Below are 14,875 nucleotides of genomic sequence, written 5' to 3' on the forward strand. Positions count from 1 at the left end.
CTTACCCAACCTGTTCAGGAGACCCTCAGACCGGTGGACAGAGCAGGAATCGAGGAGTGAGGCGCCGGCGGCCGCGGTCCGTGCGACCGGAAGTTCGGGCGCCGGAACCGGAAGTGACGCGCGTTTCACTCCGAGAGCTTGATCACATGGTCGCTTGCTCCTGAACAGGTTGGGTAAGAAAAACGGGTTCCTCTTGCCCAAACCACAGCTCCCCCGTGTTCTCCCATAAAGTCCACCATATACTTCCCTAGCTAATAGGGGAAAGCTGATTAATTCAAATTAATGTGATGCATTTTGTGCTTAATATTTCCTTGTGGTGCATGATTGCTGGGCAAGGGGGGAGACAGAGAAACCCTCTCACAAGGGACGGCAGTAACTGCTAATTATAATGCAAAAATCATTATTAGAGAATTAGGGTTTTTTGTACCTCAGACGTATTTTCCATTGTCCTGATTATTGTGGGCGCTACAAAGCCCTCTTGTTGCTTAGATTATTTGAGAGCAAATGGTAGAGTTTGATCTTGGAAATTCCAACCCCAAGACCTCACAGTTATTATTTTTGCCTCAAATCACCATTGATTAGATCATTTAGTCACAATTTAGCAATTTATTGCATCAATATTCTCTGATACAGGTTGAGTATCCCTTATCCGAAATGCTTGGGACCAGAGGTATTTTGGATATCGGATTTTTCCGTATTTTGGAATAATTACATACCATAGTGAGATCATGGTGATGGGTTCTAAATCTAAGCACAGAATGCGTTTGTTACATATACACCTTATACACACAGCCTGAAGGTAATTATAGCCAATATTTTTTATAAATTTGTGCATTAAACAAAGTGTGTCTACATTCACACAATTCATTTATGTTTCATATACACCTTATACACACAGCCTGAAGCTCATTTAATACAATATTTTTAATAACTTTGTGTATTAAACAAAGTTTGTGTACATTGAGCCATCAAAAAACAAAGGTTTCACTATCTCACTCTCACTCAAAAAAGTCCGTATTTCGGAATATTCCGTATTTTGGAATATTTGGATAAGGGATACTCAACCTGTACTAACAAAAACTGGTACTTATCCCATTCTCTGATATAAACATAGCCTGGTACTCATTCTGTGATTGACTTCCTGGGTCCCAACATAATCGGTTGACGGTGCGCCTAGGAGACGGACCTACCTACGGTCAGACCGCACTGAGTATGCCCAAACTCGTCTGATCTTGGAAGCCAAGCACTGCAGGGCCTGGTCAGTACCTGGATGGGGAACCACCAGGGAATACTAGGTACCGTAGGTATTTTACTCTCCAGCAGCTAAAACATTTTGGGACCCAGTGTATCAACCTGGTCTCAGGTTACAGCATTTATTAGACTATATCGAGGTAGTGACCTCACTCATACAAAATTCTGACCATAGAGGATATATATGATTCATTTTTTTGAATGAGGCTTTATTTATTTTCGCTCACTTAAATCATTATCTTGCCTATGACAGGTACATTCGTACTTATGAACACCTTTGTTCTTTAATTATTGATGCCAGCTCTCGCTTTTTCTTAAAGTATACATTAATAAAAGTTATGTCTTAATAATTTCATCATTTCAATTTTTTCAAGTGTGCCCAGGAAAAGGCTTATAGTTGCTTTTTTGGTCCTTTGTTCTCTTTAAAGGACCATATTTGTTGTTTCATAGTTGTCATAACTATCTTCCGGGAGCACCACCAACCATTTGCTGAACGCATTATTCTAGTAGACTCTCATGTTGGTTTAACTATAATATTTCTAATTTATTGTAAAATAATTGTTATATCCTGTGCAGATTTACTTCTTTTTGTTAAAATTATATTTTTCTCTGGCCTCTTTTGCCCTTGGCGTGCCATGTAAAGTTGCTGCAGGTGGTCCCACCGAGGAAATCGGCGCTGTCACCACGGGCTGGTTGGGGTCGTCCAGCCCTGCTAGGAGCAAAGGCATTTGCATCGTGGCCTTGTAGTATACAACATGCTGTTACTACACAGTCAATTTTGTCCAGCCTCATGTTAATGGGTTTGTGGAAGATGCTGAACCGGTTGCTGAGAATGCCAAATGCATTCTCAACAACCCTGCGGGCCCTAGAAAGGCGGTAGTTAAAAATGCGCCTATCGTGGTTCAGGACTCTTTGCGGGTAGGGCTTCATTATGTGTTCGTGCAGTGCGAAGGCCTCATCTGCCACGAACACAAATCCCAGGCCATTCTTTGTTTGCCCCACAGGCAGCAGATGAATGGAGTTGGTGGTGAGCCTATCATAGAAGCGCGTATTTTTCAACGATCCACCTTCCGAGCAACAACCATTTTTCCCAACATCTAGGCAAATAAATTCATAGTTTGCATTGACCACTGCCATGAGAACAATGCTAAAGTAGCTTTTATAATTGAAGTAGTCCGACCCACTGTTGGTAGGTTTGGTGATGCGCACATGTTTCTCGTCTATCGCACCACCACAGTTTGGGTAATTCCAGCGCCTGTCAAAGTCCTCTGCTATAGCTTGCCATTCTGCAACGCTTGTAGGGAACTGTAAAAGAAAAAAAAAATGTTTGAATAATCACTAAATATGTTTATCTTTACCCTACAGTCACAAGACCTACAGACACCTGAAGAAGATCTCCCAACCTCTCCACAAAGACAGCATTTTTTTTACATTTTCACAAATGTAAATGCTGCCCTTGCTATATATAGCAACAGATGTGGTGCATTGTGATACTACGGCATTGAGTGGCACCGCTACCAGGAGCACAATGCACACATGCAACTTGGTGCAGGTTGATGGTACCGGGGAGCCATCTTCCTACCCCAAGTTGCATGTGTGCATTGTGCTCCTGGCTGCGGTGCCACTCAGTGGTGTAGTATCAAAATGCACCACATTTGTTGCTATATATAGCATTTTTTTCATCATCTCATAAATGTAATGATGCAGATGTGATGCATCATGAAAACTTTATACTGTTTGCTGACGTTTAGCCATGTTGGCTACATATACAATTATGTCTTGAAATAAAAAGCACATATTTTTTCTACGTAATTTCAGTTTGCAAAATAAAATATTTTGTTATACGACAAGCAATGTGTGGTGTAATTTTCTTACCTTGCAGTACTTATACTGAAGCACTTTGGTAATAGCCTTGCAGGTTTCAGTTATGATGTGTCCCAAAGCCTGCACAGAGATACGGGTCCCATACTTCAGGTCCTCAAACGACTGTCCAGTAGCAAGGAACCGCAGGGTAGCCACGAGCCTCTCCTAAGCAGGGTTAGGAACCCGCCATTTGGTATCCCGCTTCTGTATGAGGGGGGTCACCAGACGCAGCAACTCCTGGAAGGTGTCATCATTCATGCGCAGGAAGTTGCGTTAGCCATCCGGGTTGTTCTCCCTGATCTCATCCAGGAGGGGCATGTAGGAGCGAGTAGGCCACTTAAGCAGCCACTCCTTGGACCAGCAAGATCTCTCCTCCACCTTTGCTGGGCCCTCTCCCAGTCTACTCTCATCTTCAGCACAGAGTAGCACATGAGAGCTTGATAACGAGCAGAATCCATCTCTACAGACACACACACACACACACACACACACACACACACACACACACACACACACAGCAGTATAGAAATAGCAACAGTTTGTAATGCAAGCAGAACAAAGCAGTGCACGGTAGCTAGCAATGTGGAACAAGCAGCAGGTATAAACCAAACTTCTCTAGTCACAGAGCAGACAGAAGTGCACAGACTTAAAATGTCTGTTTGTTTATATATCCCCCAGATAGGCCAGCCCTCTACTTACATTTTTAGAAATCTTGCAGATAAATCTGGTGTGCTTTTGGTCAGCATGCGATGCACTCGCATTCGATCATTCGATAAAACCCGATTTCCGGTCGTAAGGGGCATGAGATAAATTGCAGGATTGTATGCGCATCGAATGCACAAAAAAAGCACTTTCGATTTATCTCAAGGTGAGCTTCAAGGGAAATCGGGCCCGATATCTCGTCGAATGCAATCACACAAGTGTATGGGTACCATAAGGCGGGGTACACGATATGCGATATGTTGCTCATACAGCCGACTAACAATATATTGGTAGTTTATTAGCTTGTGTATGCAGCTGATATGTCTGTGAATGACATCTCTCAAAGACATTTCAAGATGGCCCAATGCCGATATAACATGCAGATACAGTAAATTGGTTACGTTCAATATCCTGGCTGTCGGGATCCCAGCACCCATCAGAACAGCGATGCCATAATCCACAAAACATCAGGATCCCGATGCCGGAGTACCGACGGACGAGATCCAAAGATAAGTATAGCCAGGAGGTTACAGTTAGGCTGTGGGTATGTGGGGGGGGGGGGGGAGGTATCTTTAGATGTCGCCCGGTGGGGTGGGTAGGGTTAGGCTTCGGGGTGTTGAGGATTAGGTTTCGGCAATAACATGAGAGATTAGTGTTAGACACTAATGTGGGAAGTTATGGTTTGGCTCCAGTAAGGGAGGGTTAGAGTTAGGAGGGTGAGTTAGAATGACTAACTTACCACTGTCGCGATCTTCAACATTGGGATGCCGGCATCAGTATTCTGACCGCCGGCATCCCATGTGTCGAAATCTTATACCCAACCCATTGGTTAATCTGGCTGTGTGTATGGGTGACCCGCTGACCGACCAGGAACATCAATATATAACTTTGATATGTGTTAGGCATGGCTATATAGCTTTCATCAGTGTTTAATGGCCTTTGATATGCCTCAAACGAACTGGATGCTCCTCTACGTAAATACAACTATTTATGGTTTCATTAGTTAAAAAAAAAAGTTTTTTATTTAAACTCATTTACATGCATTTATTTGATGTTACACTCATAGTTTAGTAACTAAAGTCTGATATACTGTAGATCTAAGTATACTGGGCTGAGGTAGATCAGCATGGCTACATCTGGGGATGTGGAATCGGGACAAAATAAAAAGTTGAAGGTCTGAGCCTTGCTAAGCCTGTTAAATTATGGAAAAGTCACATGAGCAAGGCTAAATCACTTATTAATGTAAGGGCTATTGTAGTGCTGTCCATCCGGGTTGGATACATACAGTATCCATATGATCCTTAATTTGGGTGAAAATATATAAGCTACTGTAATACATAGTTGCCGACTTTTGGCCTGCTCTCTCCGGGAGAGAGCAGCCAGTCGGCTCAGCAGGGGGGCGGGCAGTGAGCTGATGTGAGGAGGGGGGCGGGCCGGAGGTGGCACGGGGGCGGACCAGAGGAGGGGTGGAGGTGTGGCTGCTGGATCGCTTCATGCAAACCACGCCTCCACTGTGTAATGCCGCAATTACCGGCATTATACAGTGGGGGGTGTGGCTTGCATGACGCGATTCAACAAGAATCGCGTCATCGCCTGCCCGGACCAACCACTTCACTCGCTAAGTGGGCAGCCGGGCAGGGGGGACCCCTGTAATCGGGAGACTTGCCTGCTCTTCCGGGGGGCCGGGAGGGTCACCCGATTTTCGGGAGCCTCCCGGCCATTCCGGGAGGGTAGGCAAGTATGCTGTAATATACGTATAAATGGCAACATGTTGGAAAATATCAGAGGGTGGCAGTGTGTATTCTAATGAGCCCTACACACTTTGCGATCCGCCTCCGAGCTGCCCGAATGCGGAGACGGCCGATGGGCGACCCGGCGGCAGGGGAACAGTGACGGGGGGAGTGAAGTTTCCATTTTGGGCGCTGTTCTGTGCATGGGCACACAAAGCAGCGATTAAAACAATTGAACTGACTGCTACATTTGCTAGCATATAGGAACTGAATTATCTTATTCCTTAATATACTTCAATGCTGTTCTGTTCTTATCATCTAATGTGGCATGATCTTATTATTGCCAATAGATAAAACTGTAGGATGAGCGGATTCGGTTTTACTCGGTTTTACTCGGTTCTCAAAACCGAATCTTATTGGCTATCCAAAACACGTGACATCAGTGAGCCAATAAGATTCGGTTTTGAGAACCGAGTAAAACCGAGTAAAACCGAATCCGCTCATCACAACCACTGTCGCTTTAGCAGTGTGTGCTATAGAATAATTGGTATGAGGCAAGTATTCTACATTCTGTTCAGTAACATATTCTGAAAATGATATTGATTTAGCAGCTACACTGCATGTCTTATGTGGCAAGCCATGTTACATAGTATACTGTAACCCCTCCTCCCCCCTATTACCATTAACTGGACAACAAGTTATTTGTTGTGCAACGCAGATACTATTTTGTCATTTTGCATCCAGATATTTCCTGCTGGCAAACCTCAAACTTATCTTCCTCTTTTGTCAGCTTCCTCTTAAAGAACTGCTGCGCCCTTCTTAATGAGAGGCCTCCCTGCTCTAGGCACACTTGTATCCTGAATCATGGTAGGAAGATGTTTGCTGTATACCTGAGCCTTCCGGCCTCCAGAACTTCAAATCAGTTCTTCCTGTGTGACCTGTAATTGCAACTATGTATATTTCCTATCCTGCATGTATTGTTTTTCCTATTGCTCTCCCCTTTATCTCACCCACAAGTTTCTGCAATGTGAAGTTATCTCATTTAAATCTTTACTGTTTCCTATCTATCTGCTCATGTGTGACTGGAAACATCATGCATCCTATACTATACATTATGTAACTATTAACAAATGCTTCTTTTCTCCTGTACTGCACATCATATCCATGTATAACTTCTTTTGTTCAATCAAAGGCAAAATAATATTTGAGGCATGCATAGACGTGACATTATACACAGGACGATGTTTAGGTAAGTGCCAATATAATGCTATATTTACATCTTTCTGTGTGTTGTATGGATAGCATCAGTACCTTGAGGTGTCCAACATGTAGAAAGTTCCTAAGAAAAGGAGACTAAGGGGTAAATTTATCAAAGCTTCTAAAACAGAGAATTGGTGATGTTGACCAGAGCAACCAATCAGATGTTGTCAATCATTTTCTAAAGGGCAATAGAGAAATGATAGACAGCATCTGATTGGTTGCTATGGCCAGCATTACCAATTCTCTGTTTTAGAAGCTTTAGTAAATTTACCCCAATATATCACCTGAGATGAGGGTCTGCTGTGGACCTGACCGTATGTGTATTAGGAGCAGTCTGATGTTACCAGGGTAAGCAGTTGTTATTATAAGTTCCCAATGTGGATGGTGCTGGCCTTTTGGTTTGGATCAGGTATTTTACAAATATGTTAGATTTGAGAATACTAACAGTTTGCAAGTAGAATTGTATGTAGTGAAAGCATACAGTAGGCTGTGACGTCTAACAGTTGGCCTGAATAGTCCCTGTTATTCACAATGGTGCTCTTCTGCATGGATTTATGTTTTACTAATCTATGCTGTTTATGATAATAATAATAATAATAATAATAATAATAATATAAATAAACAATCAAAAATATTTAGAACATGCTAAGTAATTAAATATTATTGTGTGTCATGGTTTCCTTTAAAACATAAGGATTATATGATACAGTAATAGCATAAGGTTTATAAGGAGTAATCTCAAACACTATCATAATTAAATGAAATAATATCACGCAACTTAGCTACATTGTATTGTTGGTACTTTCATTTACTGTATATGTATTGCAGAAACCAGTATATCCAAAGAGAAATGGGCTCCACACACTGGCTGATTGGCCGCCGAGGTGCCCGACGGCTGATACGGCCAATGAATGACCTGGCGGCGGGGGTGACGGGGGAAAGAAGTTTCTTCACTCCCCCTGTCACCCGGACCCGTAGCCCTGCATGCTAATATGGACGATATTGTCCATATTGGCTTGCAGGCATAAACGAGCAGGCACCAACAATGATTGAATGCAGGGCCGCTCATCATTCATCGTTGGTGCCTACACACTGAAAGATATCTAAATACAATTAATTCACTGCGCTAATTGGATATAAGCTGCTTTCTTAAGAAATGGTAATTGTAATATTTGAAAGAAAGCGCTAATTAAACTAAATATATGTATAAATTAAAAAGCGGTACCTGTAAAACAAGGGATTGTTAGTTAATGGTCAAATGTTTACACTCTTTTGAGTGAAATATGTAAAGGAGAAGCCAGCAACACTTGATTTTTATTTTTCCCTGGATTGCCAGTGATTTCCTACCTTTCCCTGCACTTATAGTTCCGGAGCCGCTGAGAGCACTGCGGCTCTGATCTTTCTTCTTTTGCAGCGGCTGACGGGGCTGGCAGCGCTCACGAGTCCCGCTGCGTCCAGTGGGCTGTGAGCTGATGTAGTGTTAATCCCGGCTTCAGGTGCAGCTGATGTTTCTTTGCTCGTGTTGAGGCCGGTGTTGAGGCTGTGCAAAGGGCTTACTCCTTTGTGGGTTAGAATCTCCAACGCGTTTCATGCAATTAGGATGAACTTTTTCGAGGAGTAGAATGAATTCTCTTCCTCGAAAAAGTGCATCCTAATTGCATGAAACACGTTTGGGATTCTAACCCACCAAGGAGGAAGCCCTTTGCACAGCCTCAACACCGGCCGCAACACGAGCAGAGAAACATCAGCTGCACCTGAAGCCGGGATTAACACTACATCAGCTCACAGCCCACTGGACGCAGCGGGACTCGTGAGCGCTGCCAGCCCTGTCAGCCGCCGCAAAAGAAGAAAGATCAGAGCCGCAGTGCTCTCAGCGGCCCCGGAACTACAAGTGCAGGGAAAGGTAGGAAATCACTGGCAATCCAGGGAAAAATAAAAATCAAGTGTTGCTGGCTTCTCCTTTACATATTTCACTCAAAAGAGTGTAAACATTTGACCATTAACTAACAATCCCTTTTTTTACAGGTACCGCTTTTTAATTTATACATATATTTAGTTTAATTAGCGCTTTTTTTCATATATTACACTGAAAGATATGAACGATGTCTCGTTCATTAATGAACGAGATCATTCATATCTTTCAGTGTACTCGGCCAGTGTGTAGGGACCTTAAGAAGATGTGATCTATAATATGCAAAATAATGTACGGACTACATGTGCAATGCATTAATTGAGCTAGTAATAGCATGACATTTAGTGAAGCCACGTTAATTGTACTTCTCTTTTGCTCTATGGAGATTTCACAACAAAAGTACGAATGGATAGTATGCCAAGCAAATAATTAGTCAATTCCTCTCATTCTTTAGCGGTTTGCATTTTGCACCCAGGGTACAGATCACATTAATAGGCCACTCCTGGTTCTCTGTAAAATACAATAGCTAATGTGGAAACTAGCACTATGCCGCTTCCTCAGGAGAGCGGCACATGACAAGAAATCATGCTAGCTCTACATTTCCAGATTGTCCTCTATAAAGGTTTCTTAATTGTATTAGTTTATGAGGAGGCCAAATCATCATGGATTGATGTATCAAGCTGTGGAAATAAAGGAGAAGTAGACCAGTGGAGAAATTGCCTCTAGCATTCAATCTGCTTTGAGGTAGCATTTATTAAGTACACTCTAGAAAATGATAGGTACATGCTGACTGGTTGCTATGGGCAACTTCTCCCCTGGTCTACTTCCCCACTCTACTTACTTCCATCCCTTAAACTTGCATTACAGCTTAGGCTACACTTAGGTCTGCGAAGGTTTAGAGTGGTATTGTTTGAACACTTGTGTTTTTTATTTGAGAGATCGCTGGATCACCTGGAAGAAGTTGTATAAAAAAAGGGGACACCTGTCATTGACACAAGTGATGTTTTGCCTTGTCAGAACAGGGCACTGCGATAGTAGTTGGTTCAAGCCTTTTCCATTTGAACTCTTTTTCTAGGAAGTCTTATGCTGGATCCTGTTGTATGTGAGGGTCAGGGCAAACACCATTTTTTTGTCTTTGTTTTGGGATGGCCCTGTGTATTAGATCAAGTAGAGATATATATAGATTAGTTGTTAATGTACTTTTGCAGTTTGTTGTCAAATAATGTGTATTGTAAACTTACACTATGATTAGTTATAATATAACCATAAATAGTCATCTAGAAACTGTGTAATCGGGTTAAAAGGTACCTACTGTATAAACACATGCTAGAACAGTATTAGATACATGGAAAGTGGAATATCCGTTTAATCAAAAGTACATGTTCAAATAGTATATGTTTTAGTTGTAAAACACATTTGCATGAAACATGGGGCAAATATAACATGTGCAGAGAGAGTTAGATTTGGGTGGGTTATATTGTTTCTGTGCAGGGGAAATACTGGCTGCTTTATTTTTACACTGCAATTTAGATTTCAGTTTGAACACACCCCACCCAAATCTAAAGGGCCCTACACACATGCCAATTTGTGTTAAAGATATGAACGATCTCGTTCATAAATGAACGAGAACTCATTCATATCTTTCAGTGTGGAGGCTCCAGCGATGAACGATGCGCGGCCCCGCGCTCGTTCATCGCTGGTCCCCCGTCGGCTGTGCATGCAGGCCAATATGGACGATCTCGTCCATATTTGCCTGCACTTCAATGGAGCCACGTGACGGGGGGAGTGAAGAAACTTCACTCCCCCCGTCACTGCTTCCCCGCCGCCGGGTCGCCCGTCGGCCGTATCCGCCGTTGGGCAGCTCGGCGGCGGATCGGCCAATGTGTAGGGCCTATAACTCTCTCTGCACATTTTCTATCTGTCCCACCTGCACAGCACATGGTTTTGCCCATCAGAGAAAGATTTTGCTTTTGCGATCAATGCTGAATTAGGCCTATAGCACTGACTTATTATTAAGTGTCTTGGTTTGATTATTTTTGCAGAAGATGAATCTACAGACTATGAGGTCTATTTACTAAGCCTTGGAGAGAGGTAAAGTGAATGGATATAAAGTACCAACCAACAAGCTCCTGTCATTTTTCAAACACAGCCTGTAACATGGCAGTTAGGAGCTGATTGGTTGGTACTTTATCTCCATCCACTTTATCTCTCACTGAGGCTTCATAAATAGACACCTATAGTCAGCGGTGGTTCCTTCTTACTTTAAGTAGGGGGGGGTTGCCTCTACCCCCAGCCAAGAGAGGAGAGGAGGCATGGAGCCCCAGGTTCCTGCACCTATGCAATAGATCCGGCAGGTGCTAGGACTGGCACATGTGCAGATGCCGCAGTGCTGCAGCCCATAGAAGTCAGATTGGGCTACGTGAAAGGTAGGAAGTGGCTTCCTACAGGAAGCCAGCTCTCTACATTCGCAGCCCGGTCTGGCAGCCCTGAAGGGAGGGAACACCTCCCAATGGGACTGCCGTTTTTGTCTGTGACTGCAGGCAGGACTTCCAAAAGGAAGTCACTACCAGTCACAGTGAAGCCAGTGCAGTCATGGACTGTATCTGGCTTCACTGAAACTGAGTGGGGTGGCAGATATTACCTGGGGGTGGCTGCAGTCCACCACTGCCAATTGTACATAGGGGGTCATTCCGACCCGATCGCTCGCTGCAGTTTGTCGTAGCGCAGCGATCGGGTCAGAACTGCGCATGTGCCAGCGCCGCAGTGCGCCGGCGCATGGCAGCTTTCATTGCCTAGCGATCGCCTCTGAGACAGAGGGGGTCGCTGGGCGGGAGGGGGCTGAACGGCGGCGTTAAGCCGCCGTTTAGGGGAAGTGATTCGGCCAATGCAGGTGTGACCGGTGCGTTGGGGGGGTGGGCCGCAGCAGCTGCGTGACGTCTCACGCAGCTGCTGCGGCCAGTGGCAGCGACAATTAACTTCCGGCCAGCCGCAGGAGCTGCGCTGGCCAGGAGTTACTCCTCAAATACAAAAGCATCGCCGCTGTGCGATGCTTTTGTATTTGTGTGGTGGTGGGTGGCACTGACATGCGGGGCGGACTAGCCCTGTGCTGGGCGTCCCCCCGCATGTCAGGGAAGAAGATCGTAGCTGTGCTAAATGTAGCACAGCTACGATCAACTCGGAATGACCCCCCATAGTCCACTGTAAAAGTTAGTGTTTTCCTTGTAATGAGCATAACAATTGCATTACTTTAATTACTTTAATGTTTCCCTCTGTTATTTTTCAGCTCACATACAGTATGGGTTCTTGCTGGAGAAGACTGGGTCAGCTAGGAGCACCAATGTCATCTTGTTTTTTCCCCAAGGGATGCTATGGATATTGGAAAACTACAGTTTTATAAACATTGTAATCTATATTTCCTAATAAGCTCACCCATTGTAGCAACATAAATATATGAATTTTCTTTCAGTATTCCACTGCACTAAGAAATCTTGTGTGTGGCACTAAGTGTATTTGACAAGCTGAGTTCGACACTCAACATATCAGTGTCAGTTTGTCAAATACCCCAAGTGAAGCACTATTATTCACACGGTCACTCTCGGCGTGGACAGAAAGTCAGGAGCACTCTACTTTTTTTTTTTTTAACCCTTGAGTGTATTAGTAGTGCTTTTTGCACTTCTGATTATTGCATTGTATTCTTTGCCAGTTGCTTTATTATACGTAAGATATTTTGCAACAAATGTTTTATGTTAAACATCTTATTACAATGATTATGTTTCCTATTCTTTTTACATACCTGATATTTTAATAAATAATACTGTTAACCCCTGGGGGTAAATGTAATAGAATCCGAATTGCCGGAGGTCCGGGATTTCATCCAAGAATGGTCATATTTTTAAAGCTGCAATCATTTACAAGGTACAATCAACCTGTGTATTGTCACATTTACACACATATACACAGAATATAGGCATGCTGCATATCATTTTAAACAGCAGGAGCTGTCTATTCGCATTGTTTTGCACAAGCAGCTCCTGCTGTTAATAATAATATGCAGCATGCATATATTCTTAGTGTAATAGCAACTGTATCTGCATACAAAATGTTATGCTACAGTGTATTCCAGCCAAACACTGTAACATTATTAGGTATGCTGATACAGTCACAATTACATACAGAATATAGCCATGCTGCATATCATTTAAATCAGAATAAGCTGCTTGTGCATCCTGGACGACTATGGTTTATTTAGGATTTGTAATTCTTTAACAGTTAACCCCTTCGGTGGTATGCAGGGAAATCTTGAAAGTGCTGGCTACCCTGGAAGATTTCCGTGCATACTACCTGCTGATTCCCTGGGTACAGCCGTGCAGCGTACACAGCGCTCGGGAATTAGAATACTCCATTATGGTGTTATGCTCTTATTGGCCAGGGGGCGGGTTTAGCTGTATAATGGGCAGTACGGATGGTGTAATAGTTAACATTACTGCCTCATAGCACTGAGGTCATGGATTCGATTTCCACCATGGCTCTAACTGTGTGGAGTTTGTATATTGTCCCTGTACTTGCGTGGGTTTCCTCCCACAATCCAAAAATATACTGGTAGGTTAATTGGATCCCAACAAAATTAACCCTAGTGTGAATGTGTCTGTGTGTACATGTGACAGGGAATATAGATTGCAAGCTACACTGGGGCGGGGACTGATGTGAATGGGCAAATATTCTCTGTAAAGCGCTGCGGAATATGGGGGTCATTCCGAGTTGTTCGCTCGTTGCCGATTTTCGCTATACCGCGATTAGTCACTTACTGCGCATGCGCAAGGTTCGCAGAGTGCATGCGCTTAGTTATTTTACACAAAAGTTAGGTAATTTACTCATGGCATAACGAGGATTTTTCATCGTTCTGGTGATCGTAGTGTGATTGACAGGAAGTGGGTGTTTCTGGGCGGAAACTGGCCGTTTTCTGGGAGTGTGCGAAAAACGCTGGTATTTCTGGGAAAAACGCGGGAGTGTCTGAAGAAACGGGGGAGTGTCTGGGAGAACGCTGGGTGTGTTTGTGACGTCAAACCAGGAACGAAACTGACTGAACTGATCGCAATGTAGGAGTAAGTCTGGAGCTACTCAGAAACTGCTAAGAAATTCTATTCGCAATTCTGCTAATCTTTCGTTCGCAATTCTGCTATGCTAAGATACACTCCCAGAGGGCAGCGGCTTAGCGTGTGCAATGCTGCTAAAAGCAGCTAGCGAGCGAACAAATTCGGAATGAGGGCCTATGTGTGTGCTATATAAATAACTGGTAATAATAATGGCTTATGCTGATTACCAGGTGTCACAAAGCAGACGGAAATCAGCACTGGGGCCGATCGCCAGGCGATAACCTTGCACTACCCCATCACTTGCCCCCCCCCCCTGCTCCCACGCCAATTTAAAAACACACTCCCCAGGGTGTGTTTTTAAATTGAAAACTTACCACTGAAGGGGTTAATCATGGGACTTTTGGGGGCTAATGGGGGTCTTTCTGTGACACTGTGGTTTTCCTATACTTAAAGACCCATTCCATTTGGTCTGAAAAATAAGATTTTAAACCTACCGGTAAATCTTTTTCTCCTAGTCCGTAGAGGATGCTGGGGACTCCGTAAGGACCATGGGGAATAGATGGGCTCCGCAGGAGACATGGGCACTAAAAAGAACTTTAGATATGGGTGTGCACTGGCTCCTCCCTCTATGCCCCTCCTCCAGACCTCAGTTAGAGAAACTGTGCCCAGAGGAGACGGACAGTACGAGGAAAGGATTTTTGTTAATCTAAGGGCAAGATTCATACCAGCCACACCGTATAACCTGGAATATACGAACCAGTTAACAGTATGAAACAAAACAGCATCAGCCCGAGACTGATCAAAACTGTAACATAACCCTTATGTAAGCAAAAACTATATACAAGTCTTGCAGATGTAGTCCGCACTGGGATGGGCGCCCAGCATCCTCTACAGACTAGGAGAAAAAGATTTACCGGTAGGTTTAAAATCTTATTTTCTCGTACGTTCTAGAGGATGCTGGGGACTCCGTAAGGACCATGGGGATTATACCAAAGCTCCAAAACGGGCGGGAGAGTGCGGATGACTCTGCAGCACCGATTGAGCAAACATGAGGTCCTCGTCAG

The 14,875-nt window shown here is 43.8% G+C and overlaps 1 long non-coding RNA gene and 1 pseudogene across 1 annotated transcript in view; both read left to right on the forward strand.

The window, feature by feature from the left end:
- LOC134947616 (uncharacterized) overlaps window positions 1-12,485 on the forward strand; it is a 70,276-nt gene extending 57,791 nt beyond the window's left edge. Inside the window, exons 3-5 of the long non-coding RNA XR_010182655.1 lie at window positions 6,337-6,413; window positions 6,739-6,795; window positions 12,002-12,485. This is a non-coding gene — a long non-coding RNA (uncharacterized LOC134947616). The remainder of the gene's footprint in view (window positions 1-6,336; window positions 6,414-6,738; window positions 6,796-12,001) is intronic.
- On the forward strand, window positions 1,189-1,307 carry LOC134950648 (5S ribosomal RNA; annotated as a pseudogene).
- Window positions 12,486-14,875: the final 2,390 nt, after the last annotated feature.

Source organism: Pseudophryne corroboree, chromosome 8, assembly GCF_028390025.1.
Source record: "Pseudophryne corroboree isolate aPseCor3 chromosome 8, aPseCor3.hap2, whole genome shotgun sequence".
NCBI lineage: Eukaryota > Metazoa > Chordata > Amphibia > Anura > Myobatrachidae > Pseudophryne > Pseudophryne corroboree.